Below are 16,381 nucleotides of genomic sequence, written 5' to 3'. Positions count from 1 at the left end.
AACATTTCAAACGAGCAACTCCAAAGGTTGCAAAGTGTTGAAAACACAGCAGCCAGGATTGTGATGAGGTGCAAGAAATCATCCGACATAACTCCAGCTCTGATCCAGCTTCACTGGCTTCCTGTTCATGCAAGAATTGAGTACAAGATACTGTCCTTAGCTTATCAATGCTGTCACCATTCTGCTCCTGCCTATTTGTCAGAACTCACAAACCACTATGAACCACCACGACAACTACGATCTGCACACCTTTGCCTCCTCTGTGTGCCAAATCCAAAGCTTACATGGTTTGGGAAAAGATCCTTTACCTTCAACGCAGCAACATTGTGGAATAAACTGCCTTGTGACTTGAAAAGAATTGAAAATCTCAGCACTTTCAAAAGGGCTTTAAAGACCTACCTTTTTAAACAGTTTTACAACACTGCCTAATCTACAAATTACAAACTTTGTACATACCAGTGGACGTTTGTTAGCGCTATGAGCATTCACCTAGTGGATGGAGGTTAGCGCATTATAAATGCACTTATAAATATTATTATTATTATTTGCAGATTAAAAATTGTATGCAGCAGAGAGGGTTCGGATGATCCTGGCACAGTCAGGCTGGTAAGGCTCATCATCAGCTCAGGGCCCTTGCCCCCTCTACACGCAGCCCAGACAGCGCCTAGTCGAACCCACCAAGAACTTTCCGGAGAATATGAAGGCTCCCCAACACTGCAGCCTTCTGCATTACCCAGAGTGTCAGAAGGGCTGTACTCCCGGTGGAGAACCCGGGCACTCTCCTGATCTGCGCCAAGAGATCAGGAGGTACCAAACCAAGGGCACCGAGAACAATGGGGAGCCTGACGACAGTGTACTTGGGATGCAAGCGAGACATTTCAAAGGCGAGGTCCGCATATTTATCATGCTTTTCCTTGATCTTGTCAATCACATTGGTGTCAAAAGGGACAGAAAATTCAATGATATAAATAAATTCATTGGCTTTATCAAAAAGGACAAGATCAGGTTTGTTAGCTGGAATTCTTCTGAGGCTGTATATGGGCCTATTCCACAGAAGTTTGAAAGCATCATTTTCCATGACGCCCTGGACATGTTCAGGGTCGTACCATGGATGGACCTCGGAGTCAAAGCCACAGGCATGTCGGAGACGGTAGTAAAAGCAGCGAGGCATGCCATCATGTCGTTTAAGATATGCTGTTTGTGCCAAGGAAGGTCATCCACTGACAAGGTGTTGGACAGTCTCTGTAAATTCATTGCAAAGACGACATTTCATATTGATATTTTCTTTAAGAATCACATTTAGGCGATTACGAGTGGGAAGTGACTGGTCCTGAGCAGCAAAAAGGAAGCCCTCAGTTTCACATTTAAGACCAGCCGACTTCATCCAGGCGAAGGAGTCGGTGGGATTGCTATTCTGTTCAACACACTGCATGTACACACGATGCAATGGCTTCTCAGAAAGCTTATCCACAAAAGACCGACTCTGGGCAGACTTGGTAAAGGACTTCACCTGGTTTACTCCCATCGCTGTACCGTCCAGCAGTACATTGCCTTCAACAAAGTCAACCTCAAATTTCAGATTCTGTCCAACAACCTTGGCACGCTTAAAATAGCTGTGGAATTCCTTGTTTTCATCATGAGTCTTCACATGCATCACCAGAGGATCATCCGATAAATAAATATGTGCAAAAGTACACAATATAATTCTGTCATGAAGAGCCTTCACATTAATCAAACCCCGACCTACAGAATTGATTGGCATATATACACGGTTAAGGGAGGAACGAGGGTGATGGGCTCTGTTATCAGACATGATCCTTCTGGTCAGGCGGTCAAGACTCTGGATATCTTGTTTCGTCCAGTCAACTACTCCAAAGGAATAGGAGAGGACTGGCACAGCAAAAGTATTGGTGGCTTTGACCTTGTTTCGAGCATTTAGCTCTGAGCTCCAGATTTTCTTTAAACGAGATTTATACTCGGCCTGAAGTTTGTCTTGAATTTGGGCATTCTGGAGCTTATCTCGAACTTGCATTCCAAGATAGGTGTAGGCCTGATCTTCCAAAAATGCTCAATAACTCCTCCCCCTTGTAACTTGACCGATCCATCATTAGTTACCTTGCCACGTTTCAAATGAAGAGTATTACATTTGTCGAGTCCAAATGTCATGCCAATATCATTAGAAAAGGACTCGACAAGGAGAACCTGCTCTTTCAAATTGGTATCTCCTTTGGCAAGGAGCTCGATATCATCCATGTAAAGGAGATGAGTAAGAGGTGTTGGGGATCTGTCCTGAGGAGGTCCGGGATGGTAACCCTCCTCTTTATTGAGCAGAAAGCTCAAAGGATTTAAAGACAGACAAAAAAGCAAAGGACTAAAGGAATCCCCCTGAAATATTCCCCTTCTGATTGGAATAGATTCCGAAGTCTGCACCTGCCCCAGCGAGTACATCTCAAGTTGAGTCGACCAGCAACTCATTAAAGACTTGAGTAAATCAAGTAGTCGCTCAGGGAGGTCAATACAATGAAGAGACTTCAGAATCCATTCGTGAGGGACAGAGTCATATGCTTTTTTGTAGTCAATCCAGCACATGGAGAGGTTGCGGTGATATGTTTTAGCCTCTTCCAAAATCATTTTCTGTACAAGAAGTTGATCCTTGCACCCCCAACATCCCTTTCTTGCCCCCTTCTGCTCTCTGTAAATTATATCATTGGAAGAGCAGTAAGATGACACGAGGTTTGTCAAACACCCTGTGAATATTTTGTATTGTGTATTCAAACATGTGATAGGGCGGAAGTTTTTGGGATCAGTCAAGTCTCCTTTCTTGGGAAGAAGTATTGTGCGACCTTGCAGAACCATGGAGGAACATCACCTGTGCCCACAAGAGTATTGAAACAGTGTAGTAATGGTGTTTGGACACAGGGGAACAGTTTCCAATACCGATTTCGAATGCCATCAGGCCCTGGAGCTGTATTTGATTTGGACTTTTTATAACACTTTTCAGGCAATCTGGTGAGATGTAACAGACAAACGACCTAGTTACCTTCTCATGCATTGCATGGTCATAATCACGGACCCATGGTGCCTCAAGGTTACAGTTGCCGGGTACAGACCACAACTGTTTCCAGAACCTTTCATTGGCATCCATGGGAGGCCGTTTGTCATGTTCACCATCACCCTTTGCTTTCAGTTGCCTGTAGAAGTGCTTTTCATTGTTTCTAAAAAGTTTATTTTGTTTAATGAATTTATTTTTCTTTTCCCATTTTTTCTTTCTTTCAGTCCAAACCTTTATTTTTGCCTTAAGGGAATCGACAATTTGGAGAAGTATCTTTTCTTTCGTTGTTTTATATTTCAGTTTTAATTTTCTCCAAATTGCCTTTTGTCTTTTGACATTGGACTGCCTGATGATCTTAACTTCAGGCACAGCTCTATCCAGGAAATGTATTTTCTAGTTTCCGTTAGTTTTACTTTAAACCGGTTTTTCTTTGGTGTAGTCTTCTTAGTATTGGATGTTTTTTCTTTGGAAACTGTGTGAATTTCCTCCAAGGTTCGAGCGGCAGCATAGACACAACAATTAACTTCATGTAATGAACAGTCCGATGAAAGTTTCATAGAAATAATATCATTTAATAAATTAATTTCATTTTTGGGAAAAGATTCATTTGTTTGTTTAATAGGCCTCCGATTTTCTAAAGGAATGCCAGATATTTCATCATAAATAGAATGAAACAAAATATACACAGGATTTTCAGAAAGATCTGCAACTGGGGAAGAGGAAGAGTGAGGGTCTGAAATTTCGGGGCCAATTGGCTCTATGCCGGAAGAGTTTCCATCAGCAAGAGGAAAGAGGTTGACACGGACGTCCATTCGAAGTTTTGGGTCTCCTGCCACTTGAGCATTCTGTTCGTGCAAAGGTTCCTGACGGGCACCAGTTGTGGGTTGAACTGGCTCACGGGGCAAGAGATTTTTAAGCCGCCGGAATTGATCTCGGAGATTTTGCTCCGTCAGGTAAGCATACATGGGCATGGCATTGTCCCAATGCAGCTTCAGCGACTTGCCATTGATACGTGGATTTTCAGGCCATCCTGTCGCTCTCGCACACTCAAGTAGTGTGGTTTTAAGGTGGTTTGACCAAGATATTCTTGGTCGGGTTCTGTGCCTTCCCCTGGGGCAAGTCCCATCTCCAGTATGGTTGGTTTCACTAACTAATGGAGGAAGGCTGACTGGGCTGCGGAAGTGAATCTATACTTTCCTTTTGGCTGTCTGTAACCCAGTGAAAAACCAGCTTCGGGGGGTCAGCCCTAACTGGGTGATGCACGTTTGGTTCAGGGAATATAATTCCCCTATCTAGGCCCACCACGGAGAGGCGTACATCATCAGGCCCTTTATTATTATTATTATTATGTTTTACAGATTAAAAATTGTATGCAGCAGAGAGGGTTCGGGTGATCCTGGCACAGTCAGGCTGGTAAGGCTCATCATCAGCTCAGGGCCCTTGCTCCCTCTACACGCAGCCCAGACAGCGAATGGGACTTCTCCCAGGAAACGCTGCCTAGTCGAACCCACTAGACTATAATGGTGGGGATATGGGAAACACACCGCGGTCAACGCCCTTCATCACACAGTTATAAGATTCGTCATGGGCGTTGGAAATACACCCCCAACCTCAGTGTTAACGGCTGGATACCACCATCCCCCACCCCACCCCTCAGTGGTGCGACAGTAGACAACAGTAACTAGAACATAAACACGGTTAGACAACATGAGTAAATGACGGATGAATAAACGGGTATTTTTTGGTCGAAGAATATGAACAGATAGAAAGTGTTGACGAGTTAGAGAAAAGTTTGAAGTCACTGGAATGGGACATTTAACTGCCTGTGAATCATTAGAAAGCCGCCTTTTATGAAAAACTGTCGCAAGTATATCGTTTAACAACTATACATCGAACTGAAGAGAGAAGCTGAATGGCAATACTCGTCACAATAGTTCATCTACAGGTCTTAGCAAACTTAGACATTATAGACAGTTCAAAGGGTAAAACCAAGCTGAGAGCTACCTCACCTGTTCTCTACACAGATCACATAGGACCGCCCTTGCTAAGTTCACGTGTGGGGTAGCGCCTCTGAGGGTTGAAACAGGGCCTTATGAGAACCTGAATTTTTATAATAGATTTTGTTTTAACTGTGTTAACACTATAGAAGATGAAATGCATGTTTTGCTCGCATCAGTTAGAGCTGAATTATTAAGTGTTGGTGTAACAGGTTAGAGGGATCTGATGTACCATCTCTAAATGAACAGTTTCATTCTATACTTAACTTACTTAACTTCACTTTGACTTTGGACACACCAGCACACTGGAAACAAGTAAATGAGAGTTATCTTCCCTTTTTTACAATAGATTGAAGTAGCAAAATGGAAAAGAAAGGTTATATCTTTTATAAAACTCTAACTAGATGAGGCTATAGTTAGCCTAATAGATAAAGGATTAAAATGACAGCTAAAAGCTCCAACTAAAAGAGATGAGGAGGAGGACTGAGGTGATTCTGCTCCCATAATTAGCCCATAGAACTATATGCACTGCGGTCGTGTCAGATACTAACCTTGGTGATGAATGGGTCATTCTGTATCAAGATGTAATAGAACGTGAAGACACATAAGCCAGAATGATAGATTAGAAAAATATGATACCATTAATATTTTCTCTGCTATTAATTTTAAAACAATTTCAAAAGGCGATTGAAGGACAAGGTTGTTCTCCTTTAACTTGGACTGGCAACTACATGCTATTATGTGAGCAGAGTGAACCCAAGGAAATATTTACAGTATAACTGGTATTTTGTATCTGATTTGAAAACTCAGCAACATTTAAAAAAACGGACTGAAATCTTAATGAAAAATTTGTAAGTGATTCACATAAACTGGATATATAGCCCACATTTTTAATGAAAAACATGCCAATCATTTTCTTTAAAAAAAAGCATTAACTTAGGTTTATTGTAGAGAGTGAGTTTAGTTTTACGCTGCGTTTAGCAATATTCCAGCTATATGGCGGCGGTCTGTAAAGAATGGAAGCTGGACCAGACAATCCAGTGATCAACAGCATGAGCATCGATCATTTGGGATACAATGACACGTGTCAACCAAGTCAGTGAGTCTCACCACCCGATCCCGTTAGTCGCCTCTTACGACAAGCATGGGCTACTGAAGATCAATTCTAACCTTGATCTTCACGAGTGCTAGGCTACTTGTTAAAAGCTCTAGAAAGGTAATAATATTGGTAGTTTTTAAACCGAAATTATTAAAGGACAGATACTTTAAGTATTTCTAATACTTTAATAGTAGGTGGAACATGTTTGTCTATCAACCCTACTGGTTTCGATGTACCAGTCAGCGAAAAACTATTGCAAGCACCCTTGAATCATATCACCTCACCCAACCACATCTCAAATATTCAAGTTAGCCTGAACACAACCCTTCAAATTATTGAACTTACTAACTGTCTCAAGTATGATGTCACCCTCCTGGTATCTTGTATCATGGAGGGCGACTGTAAGCCGGTGACTAAAAGAACAATTAATTAACGCAATGGTAATTACTAACCTTCTCTTCGTCAGCTAACTTGTGATTCCGAAATTCTGTTTGTGATCGGTATTATTTGAACTGACAAGAACATTTTCTTGTAAAACACGTCATAAAACCACACAGATTTAAAGAAAGAAATCCTTATCATGTGTTGATATCGAGTACTTGGCAAATATACGCAGAAGACAGAATTGTGCTGTCCTGGTGTTTCACTAAGTGTTGCGACTCGGCATATGGTCTTCCACCAGATGCTTGCACTTTTAGAACAACAGCCAGTCAACATTCAGCGTCTTCTGAGAACATATCCAGCAACTCAGCTGGTGAAGGACATGTTGACTCGCTGGTGTATCTCCTGTAATGGATACGTTCTGACACCAGTTTTGACACCCGGCTTTTACTACTCAAACATCAGCTTCAAACAATAATTAGCCTGGAATATCTGCCGTAATAGATTCCGTGCAGTGTAGGCGGACACATCAATGTTGGTGTACGTTAATCGTTATATGTCGATGGCGGTGTACTTTCGATTCATCGTGTGGACTTTTCTATGAACAGGAACAGCGTTTACTTGTGTTCACTAAGAAAACCAACACCCTGGTAAACAGTCTACAGTCCCTGTCAACTCAAGCCAACACGCTTCTAATCCCCAACATCGTGACATCTACCTTGGTGTTACCACATCCACACAATGGGGCTGCTGAATCAGATTGACGTTGGTGGATATGCTTGGAACGGTTACAGTTTAACACCTGCCACACATGATGCATATTGTCATCAGGTAATACTGTACTATCCTTACTCAGAACAATTAACTATAACGATTTACACCCACCATCAAACATCCTAAAACACGGAACTTCCATAAAAGCCATTGAATTATTTTCCGGAACAATTTAAACGCCAACGTCTTTGGTACAGGGACGCTCTCGGTTGTAACAGCAAAATATGTGTGGCTGCAGCGTGCAACATTAAACCACTATAAAACATAACATTACATTTAGGAAAGTGTTCACTTGCTGGTATTTTGTACCCAGGGGCTTTCAAACCACCGGGGTGTAGTCGCACTTAACGCCAGTGGATGTGTCTCTGTGCTTGTTGTTAGGTCTCCAAACGAGACAGAAAGCAGATCGATTGCGTAAGGATTTATCAGGTTGTGGGTTGCCGGCACGATGCCTTGACTAATTGAACAACATGTGTTTTCTGTTTGTCCATCATCGCGTGAAGATTGTCAGTGTCGTAATGTCAAGTGTAAAGTGAATTTCTTTCCGACTGTGAAATGTACACATGTAGTTTATAGGATTCAGTTATCACACTGATGTCGACGATCGGAATTTGATGTGATGGAGGGTCACTTACTGTTCCACAGAGTTTGAACATTTAAATTTCATTACGTCTCTGTTTTGTCATAATGTTGAATACCACCTTTCAATTATGGAAGGGGGCGTTCTATCCGATCACCCAGGGCGATATCTAGAACAGGTCACTTATGGAATAAATGTACGTTTGCTACATGCTAAGACGTTCCTGATGTTCAGCTATTACATCCTGTATCTGCTGTAGTAGGCAGAGTCGAAACCTGTCCACGCTACTGGTATCCTACATATGTGGAAGACAACCTGGTGTCCATCCTAAAGTAGGGGCATCCCTACATCGCTCGTCACACAGAAGACCTGGGTGTCCCAGCTATTACATCCTAAGCCCATTTCTGGACCCCGAACCTGGTGTCCAGCTCACTCCATGAAGTATTATCTGGTACATCATCCTACTACATCGGACAGAACCCTACATTAGGCAGTCCCAGCTATTACATCCTACACCGGACAGAACCTGGTGTCCAGCTATTACATCCTACACCGGACAGAACCTGGTGTCCAGGTTATTACATCCTACATCGGGCTGAACCTGGTGTCCAGCTATTACATCCTACATCGGACAGAACCTGGTGTCCAGCTACAAAACCTACATCCTACATACGGACAGAACCTGGTGTCCAGCTATTACATCCTACAACCGGACAGAACCTGGTGTCCAGCTATTACATCCTACATCGGACAGAACCTGGTGTCCAGCTATTACATCCTACATCGGACAGAACCTGGTGTCCAGCTATTACATCCTACATCGGACAGAACCTGGTGTCCAGCTATTACATCCTACATCGGACAGAACCTGGTGTCCAGCTATTACATCCTACATCCGGACCAGAACCTGGTGTCCAGCTATTACATCCTACACCGGACAGAACCTGGTGTCCAGCTATTACATCCTACATCGGACAGAACCTGGTGTCCAGCTATTACATCCTACATCGGACAGAACCTGGTGTCCAGCTATTACATCCTACATCGGACAGAACCTGGTGTCCAGCTATTACATCCTACATCGGACAGAACCTGGTGTCCAGCTATTACATCCTACATCGGACAGAACCTGGTGTCCAGCAATTACATCCTACATCCAGCTATTACATCCTACACCGGACAGAACCTGGTGTCCAGCTATTACATCCTACATCGGACAGAACCTGGTGTCCAGCTATTACATCCTACATCGGACAGAACCTGGTGTCCAGCTATTACATCCTACATCGGACACAGAACCTGGTGTCCAGCTATTACATCCTACATCGGACAGAACCTGGTGTCCAGCTATTACATCCTACATCGGACAGAACCTGGTGTCCAGCTATTACATCCTACATCGGACAGAACCTGGTGTCCAGCTATTACATCCTACACCGGACAGAACCTGGTGTCCAGCTATTACATCCTACATCGGACAGAACCTGGTGTCCAGCTATTACATCCTACACCGGACAGAACCTGGTGTCCAGCTATTACATCCTACATCGGACAGAACCTGGTGTCCAGCTATTACATCCTACATCGGACAGAACCTGGTGTCCAGCTATTACATCCTACATCCAGAACCTGGTGTCCAGCTATTACATCCTACATCGGACAGAACCTGGTGTCCAGCTATTACATCCTACATCGGACAGAACCTGGTGTCCAGCTATTACATCCTACATCGGACAGAACCTGGTGTCCAGCAATTACATCCTACCTCCAGCTTTTACATCCTACATCGGACAGAACCTGGTGTCCAGCTATTACATCCTACATCGGACAGAACCTGGTGTCCAGCTATTACATCCTACATCGGACAGAACCTGGTGTCCAGCTATTACATCCTACACCGGACAGAACCTGGTGTCCAGCTATTACATCCTACATCGGACAGAACCTGGTGTCCAGCTATTACATCCTACATCGGACAGAACCTGGTGTCCAGCTATTACATCCTACATCGGACAGAACCTGGTGTCCAGCTATTACATCCTACATCGGACAGAACCTGGTGTCCAGCTATTACATCCTACATCGGACAGAACCTGGTGTCCAGCTATTACATCCTACATCGGACAGAACCCTGGTGTCCAGCTATTACATCCTACATCGGACAGAACCTGGTGTCCAGCTATTACATCCTACATCCGGACAGAACCTGGTGTCCAGCTATTACATCCTACATCGGACACCTGGTGTCCAGCTATTACATCCTACACCGGACAGAACCTGGTGTCCAGCTATTACATCCTACATCGGACAGAACCTGGTGTCCAGCTATTACATCCTACATCGGGCAGAACCTGGTGTCCAGCTATTACATCCTACATCGGACAGAACCTGGTGTCCAGCTATTACATCCTACATCGGACAGAACCTGGTGTCCAGCTATTACATCCTACACCGGACAGAACCTGGTGTCCAGCTATTACATCCTACATCGGACAGAACCTGGTGTCCAGCTATTACATCCTACATCGGGCTGAACCTGGTGTCCAGCTATTACATCCTACATCGGACAGAACCTGGTGTCCAGCTATTACATCCTACATCGGACAGAACCTGGTGTCCAGCTATTACATCCTACACCGGACAGAACCTGGTGTCCAGCTATTACATCCTACATCAGGGAGAACCTGGTGTCCAGCTATTACATCCTACATCGGACAGAACCTGGTGTCCAGCTATTACATCCTACATCGGAACCTGGTGTCCACCTGGTGTCCAGCTATTTACATCCTACATCCGGACAGAACCTGGTGTCCAGCTATTACATCCTACATCGGACAGAACCTGGTGTCCAGCTATTACATCCTACATCGGACAGAGAACCTGGTGTCCAGCTATTACATCCTACATCGGACAGAACTTGGTGTCCAGCAATTACATCCTACCTCCAGCTTTTACATCCTACATCGGACAGAACCTTGTGTCCAGCTATTACATCCTACATCGGGCAGAACCTGGTGTCCAGCTATTACATCCTACATCGGACAGAACCTACATCCAGCTATTACATCATCCTACACCGGACAGAACCTGGTGTCCAGCTATTACATCCTACACCGGACAGAACCTGGTGTCCAGCTATTACATCCTACATCGGACAGAACCTGTGTCCAGTGTTACATCCTAGCTATTACATCCTACTTCGGGCTGAACCTGGTGTCCAGCTATTACATCCTACACCGGGCAGAACCTGGTGTCCAGCTATTACATCCTACATCGGACAGAACCTGGTGTCCAGCTATTACATCCTACTTCGGGCTGAACCTGGTGTCCAGCTATTACTTCTTACACCGGGTAGAACCTGTTGTCCAGCAATTACATCCTACGTCCAGCTATTAAATCCTACACCGGGCAGAACCTGGTGTCCAGCTATTACATCCTACATCGGACAGGACCTGTTGTCCAGCTATTACATCCTACACCGGGCTGAACCTGGTGTCCAGCTATTACATCCTACACCGGACAGAACCTGTTGTCCAGCTATTACATCCTACACCGGGCTGAACCTGGTGTCCAGCTATTACATCCTACATCGGACAGAACCTGATGTCCACCTATAACATCCTACATAGGACAGAACCTGGTGTCGAGCTATTACATCCTACATCGGACAGAACCTAGTGTCCAGCTTTTACATCCTACACCGAAGAGAACCTGGTGTCCAGCTATTAAATCATATACCACTTAAACTCCTGGGGTTTTGTTCACGAAAGGAAGAGCAAACCTACTATCCATTATGCACACGGCCGAGCGGCCATCACCACATTACAGATGTTGATCAAGTCAGCTGGCCTGACAATGTTTGGTCAGCCATGCATTTTTAATAAAACCTACACGTGAGCGGCTTCACAACCAGGCACTGAGAAACAAGCATTGGCTGTTTACAAGTGTGAGACGATCTCAGACTAGGGCGTCAAGTCGGGGCATTTCAAATCATGACACTTTCGTCCGAGAAGACAGTGATGCCGTGTATGTTGAACCTTGCAATAACACACCACCGTGCATTAGCGCTTGACAAGAAAACATGTGTTCTCACCCGGACCGTGTGGCTACACTGGGGGTTGACTTGGAGGGTTGAATGTAGACACGTTGTCGTTGAATGAAATCTATCCTTATCAAGCTTTTGTGATTTGACGCAACTCTACCTCTGATGAAGATTTTACTAAAGTGCTACGAATATCCGATAAAAACACAACTTTATACATATTCCCGTGTGAATAATCGCATGACCTTTGAAAAGGCCTTACAGACGGCCAGACTGGTCTTATACAGGAGCTGTGATGTAACAGTTGGGAATCCATGTGTCTAAAGTACTGTCGGAAATAGAAAAAATACTGTATTTTCTCATTTATCTCTACAATTTATGTAGTTGATATTTGAAAGTGTGAAATATCTGTTAAACTACGTTCGGCCTAACTACAGTCTCAGTGGTAGGGAGATGGGAAACGTAAAAAATGAATTTTACTGAGGAGAGATTAGTGCAGAAATGAGCATTGCGGGTCCAAAACGACTTATTTGGAACAGACCATGGCTTTATGCAATTTAGTGTGCGACGATATTGTATTACAAAGGACACGTTTTAAATGCTCAATTTGAAATTAGACGTAGCTTCATTATAAACAATAGCTGACGTAAAAAAGTAATAACTTTCATGCTGAAACTTTTAAGGATGTAGCTACCATGGAGTCTAACGGTCTATTACACACCTACTCTTCGATAAACTTGATAATAACATTGAGGGGGCAATTGATGATTTTGTTCAAATAATGCTGGATTCATCATCTTGTATGAGAAAAGAATTAAAATATAACAAATAAAAAGACCTCACTTAATGCTGAATGCAGAACTGCAAGACGGAAAGCAAAGCACTACGAAGATTTTTTTTTTTTTTTTCTTTTATTTATTGTTCCCAATGTGATGAGTACAAAAACATGATGAGTACAAGCATATAGAGGAATGTGTGCACATACAAGCTAGTGGGCTCAATAGCGATATAGTACACTAAGTGCATTGAATATCAATGTTAGTGATATGTTCTTTTTGTAATAGTCATTCAGGGTTAAATTCAGGGATGAGAGGAAACCATTTGACTAAAAAGTTTTCAACATTATTATTTCTTCTGGCGATGAATGAATCAGTGGTAAATATGTCTTTCAATATCCTTAAGTAATTATCAACTTTTGGAATTGTTTTTGTCAAAGAGCAAGTGTAAATATATCTCTTAGCAGATAAGATTATGTGGTTCAATAATGGGTTCTTACCTAAAAACCCCCAAACCAAATCAAAGATTTTGTCAAATTAAGTGTTTGGATACGTTTCGTAATCCACTGTTCAAGTTTCTTCCAGAAAGTTTTGGTTTCATCACATTCCCAATATACATGGCATTAAGTTTCAACAGAATCATTACACAAAGAACATATTGTATTGTCCGCCAGATTCATTCTAAAAAGTTTTAGAATAACTCGTGTTAGTCTTGACCGAAAGAAATATTGCGAAAGTAGGAATAAATATAAGAATTGTTGTCGGAAATTCAAAGTTCATGATCATCATCATATTTATTTCCTCCTTGGATTGGAGATCAGATGTTGATTACATCAATTGACAGTGGGAGTATGTACAACGAAAGTAAGAGGTGTTAATTTACTGAAAGTTTGATATTAGTAAACTAGCATGAATGTTGATTTGGAGTGACTTGACTGTCAGTTGCTGGTCATACTTTGTATAGTGATGAGGCGCTGGTATGCGGACATTGCAGACATGAGGAAAACAGCGGAGAGTTTGTGAAAGTGGAGGAGCACCTCTGCATCAGTGCACACACTCTGTGGACGACCCATGAGCAACTGCAGTAATGTCTCGTCGTCACAGTTGTGGAGATGTACATGTAGCTTCAGGGGTAAAAAATCCAGCGTGTTGTTCCAGAATTGGTCGTAGATGGCATATAGTGCTGGGCATCCGCTAGAGACATGATGGAGCAGGTCCGTGTACAAGAGCTTGCACAGGGCACAGATCGTTTCACTGGACTGAGGCACTGCAATCCACATCTGAGCTAGAAAGTGGAAGGCCTTGACGTGTTGTCTGTTTCCGGCTAGTGTCCATGGGAGGCATGGTGAAAGCTTCATGTGGAGAGACTTAAATCGTTGGAAGTCATCGTCGAAGGTTATACGCTGTTTCCACTCAGTTGTATACTTGAGGTTTACTCGTTCTGTGATGAGTTTTTTCCACGATTGCTTGCTTGGTATTGGTAGACCTTGAATGAAAGCAATGAAGTAGTGTCCGAGATTGTAGAGTTGGAGAAGGGAGACAATTGCGGGACAGAATCCGTGTACAGTGTCTGAGTCGGCTTTCTGGAGGAAACAATATTAGCCATGGAAATTGATGACATGCAAAATGATTTTACTGAATGCTATACTGATGTTGATGAACTTGTGCTAGATTCACCCATTGTTGAAAGCGAAATATTTGGTGCAATAGATCACCTAAAAAAGGGAAAAGCAGCAGGCTCAGACGACATAATTATTGAAATATTGAAGTGTTCCAGGTTTGTAGTTATGCCTTTTCTAAGCAAATGCTTTAATAAGCTATTTGAGAAAGGTATTTTCCCAAACAGCTGGTCATGTTCTATAATAATTCCACTGCATAAAAAAGGTGACCGGAATGACCCAGACAACTACAGGGGTATTTCTTTGATGAGCATCCTTGGAAAAGTGATTACAACAATACTAAATAATAGAATTTCTAAATGGGCGAACATGCGTGATAAAATTCCTGAATTTCAAGCTGGCTTTAGAAAGAATTATTCAACATCAGATCATATATTTACTCGTCATGCACTTATCCAAAAGACTTTGTCACGCCGAAAGCATAAATTGTTTGTAGCATTTGTAGATTTCAAAAAAGCTTTTGATTCGGTTGACCGCTCTAAGCTATTGAAATGTCTTCGGAAAGCTGGACTACGGGGGAAAATGTTTGCTTTATAAAAGCAATATATTGTAATGTGAGGTCATGTGTTCGTAGCAGGGAGGGTGAAACAGATTTCTTTGATTGTCCTTTGGGTTTAAGACAAGGCTGTATTCTGAGTCCTGTCTTATTTTCACTTTTCATAAATGAATTATATATTGAAATAGCTTCAAATGGTAAACATGGTATCCAAACGTTTCAAGACCTAATAGAAGTTTTGATGTTACTTTTCGCAGACGATGTCATTTTAGTGTCAAATACTGTGGTCGGTCATCAACGACAACTAAATATTCTAAATGCATACACAAAAGATTGGAAATTATTAGTAAATCTAGAAAAAAACTAAAATTGTGATCTTCAGGAAAGGTGGTCCAATAGCGCTGAAAGAAATATGGTTATTTGATGGTCAGTTAGTCAATGTAGTGGATCATTATTCATATTTAGGAATCTGGTTTTCACAAACAATGAACCAATGTACCAAAGATTTATCATTGCATGCAAAGAAAGCTTTAATAAGTGTAATGTATATTGTCCAGAAAGTTGGAGCCATGTCACCTAACATATTCTTTAAGTTCTTTGATACCCAGATACAACCAATTTTATTATATGGCTCGGAAGTATGGGGATTTCAGCGGTATGAATGTTTGGAGAAGGTCCACTTATTAGCATGTCAAAAGTTTCTTTGTGTTGGATCCTCTACACCAAATTGCATGGTATATGTTGAATGTGGTAGATACCCATTATATATTAATTCCCAAATTAGATGTTTAAAATAATGGTTCAAACTTCTTCATATGCACGAGCAACGTCTCCCCAAAATAGCTTATAACATGCTTTTACATTTAGATAACATGGAGAAAATTACATGGGTATCGCATATAAGGAATCTTCTATTTTGCCATGGTTATGGTATCATATGGCGATGTCAGTCAGTTGTAAGTGTAGACATGTTTCTTAATGAATTTAGAACTCGGTCTGTTACTATGTTTCACCAAGCATGGCATTCCACTTTAGAAGATAGTTCACGATATGCTTATTATAGAACTTTCAAGACCATACTTCAACCAGAAATGTATTTATCAATACTCACAACAGAAAATTTAAGGAAACATTTTATCAAATATCGGTTAGGTTTGTTAGACCTTTTTGTAAATGAAGGAAGAAAACATTCCATTGCAAAATCGAAACGAATCTGTCAGTTATGCGATATAGAAATAGAACATGAAATTCACTTTGTCTTCGTCTGTCCATTTTATAGTGACCTTCGAAAGAAATATATTAAAGATTATTTGTTACGGATGCCGCCATTGAAAGCTTTCGTATATATTTTAACGACTAAGATCGAATCCCATAATTTAAACCTTTCACTATATATTAAACATGCACTAGTAAAAAGAAATGAACTGTTTAAAGAACGTGTTACTTCCTGTGTGTAACAGTATGAGGTATACATACTCTCTTGTATATGGGCCAGAGGCATTCTG

General features: G+C 42.0%; 1 long non-coding RNA gene across 1 annotated transcript; it reads left to right on the top strand.

The window, feature by feature from the left end:
* Positions 1–5,811: 5,811 nt before the first annotated feature.
* Positions 5,812–15,355, top strand: LOC124256674. The gene is made up of 3 exons (XR_006893036.1): positions 5,812–5,822; positions 12,567–12,571; positions 15,233–15,355. It is a non-coding gene; the product is annotated as an uncharacterized LOC124256674 (long non-coding RNA).
* Positions 15,356–16,381: the final 1,026 nt, after the last annotated feature.

The sequence above is a fragment of the Haliotis rubra genome, unplaced genomic scaffold, assembly GCF_003918875.1.
Source record: "Haliotis rubra isolate DU_JTF1 unplaced genomic scaffold, ASM391887v1 Scf634, whole genome shotgun sequence".
Lineage (NCBI taxonomy): Eukaryota > Metazoa > Mollusca > Gastropoda > Lepetellida > Haliotidae > Haliotis > Haliotis rubra.
The sequence above is the reverse complement of the archived record's forward strand: the minus strand, read 5'-3'. Positions and strand labels throughout refer to the sequence as shown.